Raw genomic sequence first — 13,820 nt, 5'->3', positions numbered from 1 at the left:
GAGATGGAAAAAAACGGAGGGTACGTCTGCAGGGACGCGCGGTTAAAGCCGCGGGGAGATCGATTCGTCGATGGTCATTGGCCGAGCGGGTGAAAAAAGGCAAATTATCTGTTCTAAGATCTATTCTAAGATTACCAAATCCTCGTTTCTATCCTCGTAAAAGTAATTTTTCCAACCTCTTATTTATCGTTATAAACTTGTATCAAACAAAAATTATTATTAATATTATTCCCCCTCTTCGATTTATTATATCGAACCACAAGGAAAAAATTTCCTCTCTCTCTCGCGCGCAATGTCGTTTGAAAGCGAAAGCGAAAAGGAGGAAGAGAGAAAGAAAGAAAGAAAGAAAGGAAAGAAGAAAAAAGATGGTGGAGGTGGCGACGATGACAGAATCCCATATCGTGAAAAGGCAGCGCGGAATGCGGGGAGAATTGGTGGGGATAAATCACGATGGAATTTAATTGGCGTGCCTCCTCCGTTCGATTTCGCGCTCACCTTACTCCAAAGTAGACGATCCGCATTTTCCGTGACATTAACGTTGCATTCCGAATAATGCATCGTTCCCGATGCTTGAATGGACGACGATACATATACAGCCAGAGAGAGAGAGAGAGAGAGAGAGAGAGAGAGAGAGAGAGATTACTGGCCGATGAAACGTTTTCCAATCGTTTTTCCATCGAATAAGAAATAAACTTTTCCATTGATGGAATTGGATTTAGTAAACAAGAGAGAGAACGTACGAATTTTATTGAATATGAATTTTTCTAGTTTTAAGATCGTTTTTTTTTTTGCTTCTTGCAAAATTAATATTTGCAATTCTATTCTATTAGTGTTTTTAGATAAATGTTGTAGATAATTGTATAAAGTATCAGATACATTCGATGAAGACAAATGTTTTATTTTAACGAACACGTAACGTAAAGGGAAAGATGAACAAAAAAATATTTTCTTAAAAGAATGTTTAGAAAGTAAATTATATAACTACGATTGAATAAACATTGCGAATGATATTATCATGAATCGTGAATAATAAAGTAATTGAAAAATATAATCAAAATTAATATTTATTATATATCTCCTCGTATTAGCATTTATTTTTAGACAAACGTTATTTTAGATTATTAAGAATGAACGAAGAATGTTTAAAATAAAGTAAATTACACAAATTACGAGCAAAATATATGCGTTGCAAATATAAATACAACCGTATGAGTCGTATGTGAATAAAGTGGCGGGTTAAAAAGGAAAGAAAAGTTGGAAGAAGGTTCAATAAGAGAAGAGGCTCTCTCGAATATCAAAGGATCGTAGCAAGGATCGATTGCGAAAGTTTGGCAACAACGCAATTCATGAAACCACGATTCATCACACCAGTTTGGAAGCGCTAGTGAAAACTATCCGTGTTAAAATCTTTCGTGCATACCGAGGATTGTACAATTTAGCAATGCCCTTCGAGTACTACTTACTGAGTCGTAAAACGAATTATCGATACAGCTCGCTGCCTAACCAACGGATCGAAACAAATGGCAGCGAGACACGTTGTCACGTTGAGCAAAATAAAATGGAAATAATGGTTCGATAAATCTCCGGTAGAATAATTGGCATGTACGTGGCGTGTCGGGGATCAATAAGTGGTAATTAAGAGTGACGATCATCCTTCTTTGCAGCCTGGAAAATCATTTCTGAACGGTTTATGCTCAACCATTACGATATCAGATTTTCTAGAACGGTTTACCGTTACTCGATATTCTTTCAAAGAGCGATCTCCTTTTTTTTTTTTTATAATTGCCAGACAAACCGGCCAGCTTTCTTTCCATAACTAAATAATAACAAAAACGCATATCTTTCGTGATATTTGATATTTACAAATATCGCGATAAACTTGTTCCACTGTGAAAATGTTTATACGCGCATTTTTACGCGTATAAACTCGAATAGAAATTCGATTAAATTACGAATTTAACTAACTCGATACGAATTTCGAAAAAAGTCAGAGGATTTATCGAAATGAAACGAAGTGGAACGTTATCGAGCATTTATCCACTCGTGTTACCAAATAATTCATTTTTCAAATATCACTTTGAACGTTTCTTTTTACATTAATATATATATATAATTATTAATTTGCACGTGAATATATAACGAAAAATAAATGATAGCATGATTAACGGTTTCGTTTCGTTTCGTTATTATTGAAAAAAGCGTCAACAGGTAAAGAATCTGTGAATGATCTCGATCGTTCGTGTAGGTGATGCAACGACGAGCGGAAGCTGGTTTTTCACGCCTCCCTTTTACCATCTACCTGTTCCCTCCACGGTTATTTGCCATTACAGACGAGGAGGAGGGAAGGGAGGATCGCTTAGCCGCTTTAACAGCAGATTAAAGCCACGGATCGCTCTCGACAATCGATAGACGGAACGTATTTGACGAGCTTGCGAAAAATTCTCGTCTCGATCGCTATTTACGAGCCACTTTGCACCGATCGATGAATTACGCTCGCCTCCTCTCTCCCTCTCCCCTTCTTCACTCGATATATACCGTCTCTTTTCAAACTTCGTTCATCACAGAGCTCGCTCTATGATCGACTTTGGTTTCTTTTTTTTTCTCTCTCTCTCTCCTACTTCTCTCTCCTTTATACGCACGGGGTGAGAATAAAGGAAAAGGATCGAAAGAAGAGAAAAAGAGAGAGAGAGACGCCTGTTGCATCCGTTGAACGTGGGAACATCGTAAGACGATTGAATGGAAATTTTTTTTTTTTTATCGACTCGTTAACAAAGTTTTTGCAGAGGAAAATGTTGCCTGGAATTAACTCGGGAATCTCTCTAGTTCTTTTTTTATTAGTTACTTATATAATCGTCTTCGTTGAATTCTCATCTTCGAATTCCAGTCCAGGAGGAAATGCACCAATGGAAATTATTCCAGTTTTTTTTTCTTTCTTCTTTTTCGACGTAATTAGAGTCTTAACAGAAATATTAAGATATATAAATTCTTGTTTGAGTTTATCGCTTGTGAAAAGAAGGTGCGAATTGAAAGATTTCTTCTCAAATCAAATTATATCTCGTCTTAATATAAATTATGTAAGAAGAAAAATTGGAACGCCGCGTATTTATCTTTTTTGCGTCGTTGTAAAGTAATAATAAATTGATAAGTAAATTGTGTGTTGCTTAATATCGTGTTAAAATATCACCCGAGACATCGATCTCTGCTAATAAATTATACTCGTTCGAAGACACGATTTTAAAATTTCGTGATTGAACTAATTGAATTATCAGCGAATTTACGAACTTCGATAATTGTAATAAATTTTCATATTCGTTCGTAATTTCGAAAATTCGAATTTGAAGGAAGAGAAGTTCTTTCAACGATAATCGACGATATCTATATTTGATGAATTTAACGTCAAATCACGATAATAAAATAAAACTGGTGGTATAAAACTTGATTATTATCTTTATTAATGAATGTCCATTTTTTTAAAATATTTAATAAAAATAATAATTATAATAATAATTCGGATGATCTTAATCCATAAGAAATTATTATTAAGTAGCAACCCGAATTTTAAAAAAGTTTGCAAAATTGCAAAATTATTGATCTTATTAACAATGAATGAAATAGGAATAATTGATTACAGGTCATATTAACACAAACGTGTTAATCTCAAAATTAAAACACCAAATGCATCGATAATAAAAAAATTATCGATATATTTAAATAATATATTTTAAATTATTATCGATCGTGATATCTTCGTTATTTTAATGTAATTGATACTAAAATTATAAATCCATGATATGGAGCTTCAACATGTGCTTTTTAATAACCATCCATGGAATATATGCTTATAAAGAAATTTTAACTAAAAATTTTCCAGCGGATGTATAATACACGACGTAAAAATAATTCGAGAAAAAGAGATCGAAACAAAGCTAAATCAAATTGCCAATATATATTCATTCTCGTAGAAAGATGTAATTTTAACAATCTAGTTATTTCCAGAAGCTTCTTCTGGAAAAACTCGTATGCGACTCGTGGCTGGAAAAAAATTAGAAAAATTTTACACGGCGTAAAAATAACGAAAGAGAAATCGAGCCACGAACAAAATTAAATTAAGTTACTAATATATAGAAAGGTACGTATTCCTCTTTAATCGATAACAATCCGTTTTTCACAAGATAAAATATTCTGAAATAACACGCATGTACGTTTCGAATTATTTCGAAAAAAGCTGCTTGGAAAAACTCTACTTAAATCCATGACGTGGCGTGGTTGGAAGACAATTTTACGCGACGTAAAAATAATTTAATAAAATCGAAGCGCGAACAAAATTATACTATTATATGCCATTCTATAATATATCCCTCTCTTTAATCGATAATCTTGACTATTTCTCACAGAATGAGAAAAGAATATTGTTCGACAAAGAAACATATATTACGTGTTATTTGGAAGCTCGTCCGAAAAACTCGGTTCGCAAACGGATGAGACGCGTGACGTCGCATGGGAGAGAAAAAGGAGAAATTTTTTTCGAACGGATCGCGTTACCACTTGCAAGTAGGTTTTACAGTCGATTGGTCGGCGCAGGAACGAGCGGGGAGAGTTAATGCATCCTAGCGGATACGGTCCGCTAGACTCGATCAAACGTGGAACCGGACCGGTTGAAAGTTAATTCGACGTTATGGCCGATCGTTTGTCATACGCGATCGAACGAATCTTGAAACCCGTTGCGTTTCGTCTATCCGGACAAGCTGCGGTGGGTGGTCCTGTTATTTCGCTTATCCGCGCGATTACGGCCGTTAATTAATTTACGCGGCTCTCTCTTTCTCTTTTCTCCTCCTCTTCTCCTTCTTTTTCTTCGCATCGCCGCGTTCCGAAGGAGAAAAGGAAAGTCGATCGTTTCTGAGATAATTTCTTAGAATAATGGGATAATTTTAAAAATCTCGTATATTTCTTTTAATTTTAGATCGAAGCTTCGAGTTTTTGACATTTTTTCCTCTTTTTCGAAATCTACAAATAATTAATTTGCGCTTATTTTCTTATTTTTCTTCTCGTTTGTAACACATTCCTTGTAAAAAAAAGTCATGATTTAAAAATATCGAAGCTTGGATGAATTTTTACCTAAACTTTTAGATTTAATTTAACCCGATTTCACCGTAATTTAATTTACACAACACGGAACTAAAAAAGATGGAGAATTGAACTTGTTATAAATCCAAAAAATAAGAAACTTTATATACTCTTTTAGATTTGAACTTAATTTTTTAAAAAAATCAATATACCAGCCTCTGTTTGAACGAAAGTTTCAATATCGAATTATGATCGCCGCCGGGTCAGATTCGCCTCTCGGGATCTCTCCAAACTTGGAGAAAGATTCGGTCTCGCAGGGATCGATGCGTATTCGATAATTCGCGTTCGACGCATAACAAACGAGCCTATTGGTGGGCCGGTTGATCTGGCACAGCTGCCGCCGCCACACGGCGAACGTCGTATCGATTCTAAAATCCACGGATGGCCGAGCCACGCGAACGTAGGCCGCCGCCAATTGCAGCTATCCAACTGCTTATTATCCTGAAACTTCCTTCATCGTTCATTCCAGCTATTATAGTGACGATTTTCTTCGAACAATTTTTTTTTCATTAATTCGAGGGAAATTTTTGAATTTTTGAATCGTAAAGAAACTATTTTTCTTCTTCTCTTAATTTTAAGTAATCGATTCGAAAGAAGTTAATTTCTGTTCGATTATTTTTAGTTAAATTCTTTAGTCTTTTTTAAATAATTTCACGAGCGATTTCTAAAAGGAATAAATTTCAACAAGAGTCGAAAAGAACGAATCCTTGTTGTTCCCTTCGAGTTTTATTCAACTGTGTGTTTCTACTACCTTTCTTTTTCCACCTCGAATCGAAAGCATATTCCCCTCTCTTCTCTCAACAAGTAAATAACATTAAGCCTCTCCTATTAGTCCGATTCCGAGAAAAGTCGTAACTGCCATCCTCTTTCTCCCTCCAAACACGGTAAACTAAATAGAAAACATCTTTCCTTCTTCCTCTTACCTATATCGCTGATCGCATTTGTCTCCGACCTTCTCCTTCACTTTATCCCTTAATTTTATACCTCTCGTATAAAATTTACAATAAACTTTTCAACTCAATTTTTCCCCTCGAATACCAAAGAGCATTAAATTACCTTCAATAATTAAAAAAATAAAATTAAATAAATCCAATCGTACAGTTTCAAACAGTTTTCTTCCTTGTTTCTTTTTTTCGAACAGCGTTCGACTTCATACCTTATTTTCACCTACGAAATATTCGGATCAAAGCCGCTCTTCTGATCGATCAATCGTCGGCAAAACGATGCATATATGTCGCTAGATGAAACTCGACCTTTTCATCCGTCGACACGCGCGTCGCCCTCCCTCCCTCCCTCCCCTTTGCAAATCCACGATTTTCCACGCTCCTTCGTCACACCAGGCGAGTGGTTACGCTCCGTTTCTAACTGGGACGGGGGAAGGGTTCATAAAACTGCCGTGATATCTCGCGATATATTCGAAACGGCGAAACGTTTCAAAAGAGCCAGATAAGAGTGTTCGAAACATTGACTTTTGCGGGCGCAAGGGAAACATTGGAGCCGCGAGGAAAGGAAGGAGAGAGAAGGGGGGAGAAATTTAAGGGGGGATAAATCTTGGAAAACGGTGAAGAAGGAAGAAAAGTTTTTCCAGGACGAGTTTTCGTCGCCGTTGAGAATGGAGGATCACTGTTATAAGCGAGGGACATGAGGGAGAGGCATAAAGAAAGAGAAAAAAAATGTTAGTCCTTGGAAACGAGAAGGGGGAAAAAAGTGTAATTAATTGGCTTGGATTAATTAATCGTATGCATCGAGATAACGATGTAAATATATTTACATCGTTATATTTCTTTTCTTTCTTTCTTAAATATAATTATAATAATAGATGAACGCTTATTTATAAATGCGTGGCATGACTAACGTGATACATTGATAATTATCACGCGTTTCGTTTACTAGCACTGCGTCATTATTTTCTCTCTCTCTCTCTCTCTCTCTTCGTAATTACGATATTTCATTCTTATTCCGTCCTCACCAGGGATAATTAATATCAAAGGGGTAATTAAAAAATTCGATCTCGAGAAAGATAGATTCGGAAAATTATTGGCGCATTCTTTCCGCGACTTTCGACCAAGTTTCATCATCAAGTTTAGAAGGCTGAAAGAAGATAAAAGATAAAAGTTGAAGAACGGGCAGCTTTCTTTCCCAAGAATCTTGGCAACTTTGCCGACTTCTTCTTCCGCTTCTCCTTCTTCCCGAGGTAAAGTTTTTCTCGAGGAAGGAGAGCGGTAAATCCTCGACGCGAGGTAAATCCTCTCTAATAGATTCGACGCGCAAAGAGTAAGAGTGGACAGAGCTCGGGGAAGCAAAAGGGAATTTTCATAAATTGGCGGCTCAATGTTCCTCGCTCGAGTAATTAAAAACGTAATATCTTTGCCTTGAATATTCGAAAGTTATTCGTTTGTCGCAACAAGGCATCGAAAAAATTACGATCGAGTATTGGTATCTTCTCGTGTTCCTTAAATATATCGCGTGATTATTCGAGTGGCTCGGAATGGAGAAGTTTTTCCTGTGGAAAATGGGTCGAAATAAAACCGAGCGTCGGTCGGAATCGAAACCAGACGTCATTCGTTACGAGCGATCTAATATGTTATAATTACCAATCTATTTGAATGAGCAGCGAACGAAAGAGTGACGCAATAAAGAACAAGTTGAATTGAAATTTTCGAAAAACGAACGTTATTTACCGTCGATTGGCGGTTCTTGCTTATATAAAAATCGTAAATAAAACCTCTGCTCCTTTGAATGTAAATTCAAAACGGTTGTGTTCCGTTTCACGACGCACGAAATTTACACAACGGTCTCGAAAAGAACTCCACTTCTCGAGTTCGAGAGGAAATTTCGTTGGAGAAATATTACGATGAGAAAAGAATTCATCGAGAGCATCGAAAACGTCAAATTCGACGAAAAATCTCATGCATTTAAATGGATAACGCCGAGGAAAATTTCGTTTCTTCCTTCGAAGGGGGGGGGGGGAATCGATACTGAAATATTATTTATGAACTCGTCGAAGGAAGAGAACAGGCGCGATCTCGAAGGAGAAAGAGATACGTATATATATTTATCGCGGTTGACGGGAGTATCGATGCTGTTCTGAGCATATTTATTCGCGCGTGGTAGATCCGGACGGCGTGCATGCGCGCCTTCTGCTATGTATACGGGCACTCGAAAGACGAGCGCGGGAAAAAGAGAGGAGATCGGAGAAGATTTATGCGCACGCAACACGACTAACGAGCAACGCGAATTTACGGGCAAAAACAAACGGGGACGAAATTCGAAAAGGAAGGACTGTCGACGGTCGAAGACAAAGAGAGAGAGAGAGTCTTGGTCGACAAGGTGCCTACACGGTGCCTACACGTGTGAAGGATGTATGTATACGTGTGTGTATGTGTGCGTGGATAAGGGACGAAGGAAGGAAGAAAGGAAGGACGGAAGGAAGGACAAAAAAAGCCGAGAAGCGAGAGCGAAAGATATTCGGGAGGAAGGCGAGAAATATAATTTGACGAACAAAGTTGCACGAGGAGTAGGGGAGGAGGGGAGATAGGGATCGAAGTGGCGCCCGAAGGTAAAGGGCAAAAGCTTGGAAAGGGGAGGCAAGGAAGAAAGGGAAGCGAGCGGATAGAGTCGTGTCGAAAGAGCGGCAAGAAATAAAGGAAGACGGATTCCTCGGGCGCAAGGAGATCGCGAGAAGGCGAAAGACGCGAAAGAAGGAGAGAGGCAAAGAGTGGCGGGAGAGGCGGGTATATATGGCGCGAGGTAGAGCGAGGAGAGACGAAGAGGGAGAAAGAAATGGACAAAAGACGCGGTGGATAAAAAAGAGCAACGGATAAGAAGGAGGTAGCGAGGGAGATGGGGAGGAGCGGGGGGGAGGGCGAGAGAGAGCAGGAGAGAAAGAGCGAAACAGGAGAGGGAGAGAGCGATCGACGGAAAACGGGTCCACGGCTTGGGTGGAGGAACTAGTCTTACCTAGTAGATTGCCCTGTCTCGATTCTCGGTCCGTGCTTTTGCGCCCGTCCAAGGTAGGAGGGAACCTCCGAGTCCTCTCCGTTTAACGCATAACCGAGGCAAAGAGGAGGCGGAAAAGAGAGGCGAGATCGAGAGCCGCGTAGTAGTCACGCGTAATCCCGTGTATCGTACGTTATATATATATATATATATATATATATATATATATAATGTGTGTACACGTACGTGTATACGTGGATAGAAGTCGAGAGAGCTCGTGTGTATATGTATATAGCACAGGAGAGCGGGAGGAAGGCGAGCGCGCACAGGGCCACTCGATCGAGAAGAGAGAACGAGATGGAGAGAGAACGGCGGAGAGGAGCGTGTGTGTACGTAGCATCGGAAGAGTGTACCACCAGACCGCTAGTGTTGTGACGGCGATCGTGCCCACGACTTCTCCGCCGGACCCGGCATCCGTGTTCCGTCATTTCTGTTTCCCTCTCTTTCTCTCTCCCTATTCTGCTTCCCCCTCCTCGCTCTATCTTCCTGTCTCTCTCTCTCTTCCTTCCCGTCTTGATACCTGTCTCCCTCCGCGACTATTATCCTTCTCCCTCACTCCACCCACCCCCCAAACACCTCGTTCCCTTTTCGTCCTTTCCCGCTTGCCGCGTGTCTCGCTTCTCTCTTTCTCTCTCTTTTTCTTCTCTTCTCTTCTCTCTCTCTCTCTCTCTTTCTCTCTCTTTCTAGCCGTCTATCCCATTTCCCTACAACGTTTTCTCTCCTCCACGGTCCTTTTCCTCCGCTTCTAAGGTTCTCCGGTGATCTCTTCTCCCCCCACCTTTGGTCACAGCAGGCGGTGGTCCCTCGCACTCCCCCTACTCGCGGTATCGGGCCCTCCCCCACGAGAACGGTTCTGGAGGCGCGCGTTTTCGTGATCCACATAGCCACTTCCGGCGAAAAGTGAACCGTTGGGTGATGAACCGGCGGAGCTGATGAACCGCCGCCACGCGAACGTCGCTCGTCGTGAAAGAGGAGGTGGGCCCGCGGGGGAGGCAGGGAGAGAGAGAGACTGTGCGGCGGTACAGTGTCGAGAGATATCCAGTGTGTTGCATCCTCGTCGCGATTCGTTTGTGCGGAGCAACGTGCGCGCAGGTGTTTCGGAATAGTGTGCCATCGCCGCTGTTACCACGTGTCCACTACGCGATTCGCCACTGGTACGTATGCGCAACCACATCTATTTTCCCATCGGGTATTCTCGTTTCTTGAAGAAGAGATGATATTCGATCGGTGTAGCTGCGAAACGTAAGAAATTTAATTATTTACGTTACGAGTATCGGGAGCAGATCTAGTTCGAATTTAGACAATTTGATTATTAATTTATGTGTGTATCTGACGACGATATCGTGACGTAAAGAGGAAATGACTAGCGATAATTAACCGCTTAGAATTCTGATAATCGTTCTTTATGATCATGCATTGTAAACAAATGACAAAATATCAGAATCAAATCGGACAATTGACTCTATATCGACAAAATGTTCTAATCAAATTTAAATTATTTTCGACGGATTAAATTAAAATTATATTTTGAAAAAGTATAACGGATAATTCGTAAAAATTACACGTGACAAACCTGATTTATCGCGCGGAGCGTGTTCATTAAGCGGGTTCACGGGAAACAGAACCAGCAGGAATTAAAATCTCTTAACCTGGATCGAATGACGCCGCCTGTCGCGTGGCGAGGGGGTCGCATTTAAATAAATCACGTCTACGGTCACGTTTCCACAGAACGTAAAATTACCAGCAAATTGGATAAAATATCGAGAGGGTAGAATTATGTTATTTCCCATCGTATTAATCGTACGATGAAAGTATCGGTTCGTGAAATGAATTATCACGAAGATCTTCTCGTTTCACAAAGTTCTAACGAGATACGATAATTCGATCCACAAAATTCGAGCACATGGCGTTATATTCGCCTTTTATTCGAACTTGCCCTCTCTCTCTCTCTCTCTCTTCAAAAAAAACGTAACTTCGCAAACTCGTTTCAAAGGAATTCGTTAATTTTTGCGCGCACTCAGGTTTCGAACTTTTGAAATATTTACAAAGCCACTCTTGAATTCTATAAAACGCAAACGCGGCAGGGAACGTGAAAGGCGCAAAACTATGGTGGCTTTTTTCCCCCCCCAAAGGGGGGATATCGAACGGCGGGGATCGGTAGCAACTGGTTCTCGCAACTTCTCGTGACTCGCGTGATTTATCGCGTGCAAAAGTGTCAACAAGAGTAAACCGTGTGTAGTCGAGCTCGCGTGTGTCGTTGTGCGCCGTGGGGGCGCCCGCAATTAATCAAGAATCCGAAAATTATCGACAGAGTTATGGATATCCTTTGTGCACGGGCTGCCCACTTTACCTCGTGCATAGGATTAATTTTCACGAGTGCCGTCGGCTGCCGTCTGTTTGTTGTTCGCTTATTTGGTCGCGAGAATTACCTGGCTAATAGGAACAACGAGAAAGAAAAAAGGTCCGATGGCTAGATGTGGCGTTAATAGTTGCGTTATTTACCTTTGGAAAATAATTTCGTGAAACAAAGGTTATAATTATCGACTGTGTGCCTCGTTTCGTTACCGATAGTGCTCGACTTTTCAATTTCAGTTATTAAACCATTAAACTCGACGCGGTGGAACGAGTCTGTTAACGTTGATGATACATCGGTAAGCGAGCGAGCATGAAATCATAAAGCGGTTGTTCCTTTTGTACAGCGATATCGAGTTAACTTTGTCTTACGCCAACTTGACACGGTAACGGTGTTGAATGTTTGATTTTCATTTTCACAAATTAATTCGTGGCCCGTTTAATTTATCGAACGTTAATGAAATTTCTGTACAATATTTGCCCCTTCGATGATACTCTATCAATTTTTGACGTCAATATCGGTGAACATCTGTATCCTTTTAGGTTATGCTTACGCGCATACCCGTGACTTGGTTCGTTAATTTAACGATATTCGTAGCGATTACCACGATCGCAATCGTACACGTGTTTCAATTTTCGTTCGATTGAACAGTATCGATGTACAGAACGAGATATGGAGCTACGATTTAATTAAGAAAATAAAGCGGAGTGATATGCATTGGCCGAAAGTAAATCGTAATTAATATTTAACTAATTGCAACGAGTTTTTATCATATTACCAATCTTGTACGTTTAATACAATTATTCGAATCTCTCTTGTAAAAATAATTGTAAAGGTAAAATACCGCATAAATCGTCCCTTTATATTTTATTTTATTCAACGATATATTTTTCCATTATCATTACGTTTAATAGTTGGGATAAAACTTTATCCAAATAATCGAATAACGACTAAAACGAAGACGATCGTTCGACAACAATTTATTCGATAATAATCTCGTAGGATTCTTAGTAATAATAACAATATAATCGTATGTAAACGTCGCATGAACTGCTCCCATACGATCAACGATATTGCCACTATCTGTAAAGAATTGAAAATATTATTGGTCATCTCGAATATCGAGCAAGATTAAAAAATATCGCATTAAAACAATGTTTGAAACATTATTGTTAATATTATCGCCAATATGATTAATCGTGTGCGGTCTCTTCGAAAATGTATATCGACTCTTCTTCTTTGCAGGCATTCCATCAACGATCCTTCTTAAACGAATCTCCAACGCAGTGCTTATTTACGATACACGATAGTAAGAGCGTAGAAATCTCGTAGAAGAGACACTAGAGCTTTTGTCCGTGTACGACGACACGTCGATTCCCAGCTTGCAAACTTATTCGACGACGTGGCGTTTCGTGAAATTTATCGACGGCCGCTTACGTGACTCGCGTCACTCGCGCTGGGATCGATAATCGAATTGCGAGATACATAGGAACGACTAATTAAAATTCCTCGCAGAGAGGCGAGTTCCACGATCCTACCGATTATTTCCGCTTTTCTGAACGGATTTCAAACGTGTGCAACCAGCCTTTCAAATGCAAATATGGATTTCTTTGTAACTCGTACGTCTTCATCGCGCATATCGGGAATAAAGAAGAGATGATCGTAGGGAAGAGGTTACTCGGGTTTATTCCCGTTCTGGGAACAACTTGTGACTAAATTGTAATTGTTGAGAGCGAAATACGGTTCTTTTTGTGTCAGAAGCTCGAAGAGTGCGCAATTCGATAACTTATGTAAGTTTATGGTATATTGGACACGAAGTATAATGTAAGGTAAATATTTACAGAAAGATATCAGTCTCTGATCTTAATGATTTTTTAACATGTGTCAAGGTTATCACAGAATAGTATTTACTTGGTGGTCATTTATTATTTAAAAAATTATTGTCGAATATAGTTCGAATATAGTTTAGGTTATGTTTAGGTTAGGTTAGGTTATTTTTGTTGTTCGACGTCGATTATCTTGTCTTAATTTTAAGTTTAGTTTTATTTATAAAAATTAAATAAAGATTCATTTTGTTAGTTTTAATGATTTGCATTGGATTAATTTTCTTAATTTAGCCACTGTTAATGTTTATAACGATGAACCTGATTAAAATTAATCTGATTTAATCTCTAAATTTTTTGTTAATAACTTTTAATGAATAAACCCTGACAAATTTTCGCAACATTATTCAATAATTATTACAATTAGATGCTAAGAATTATAATGACATAAATAACGTAGAAATTATTATTTTGAGAAATTTATATTTAGAAATTACTTAAGAAATAACCTTCTTGATATA

The sequence above is a fragment of the Apis cerana genome, linkage group LG6, assembly GCF_029169275.1.
Source record: "Apis cerana isolate GH-2021 linkage group LG6, AcerK_1.0, whole genome shotgun sequence".
Lineage (NCBI taxonomy): Eukaryota > Metazoa > Arthropoda > Insecta > Hymenoptera > Apidae > Apis > Apis cerana.
Note: the sequence above shows the minus strand (reverse complement) of the source record.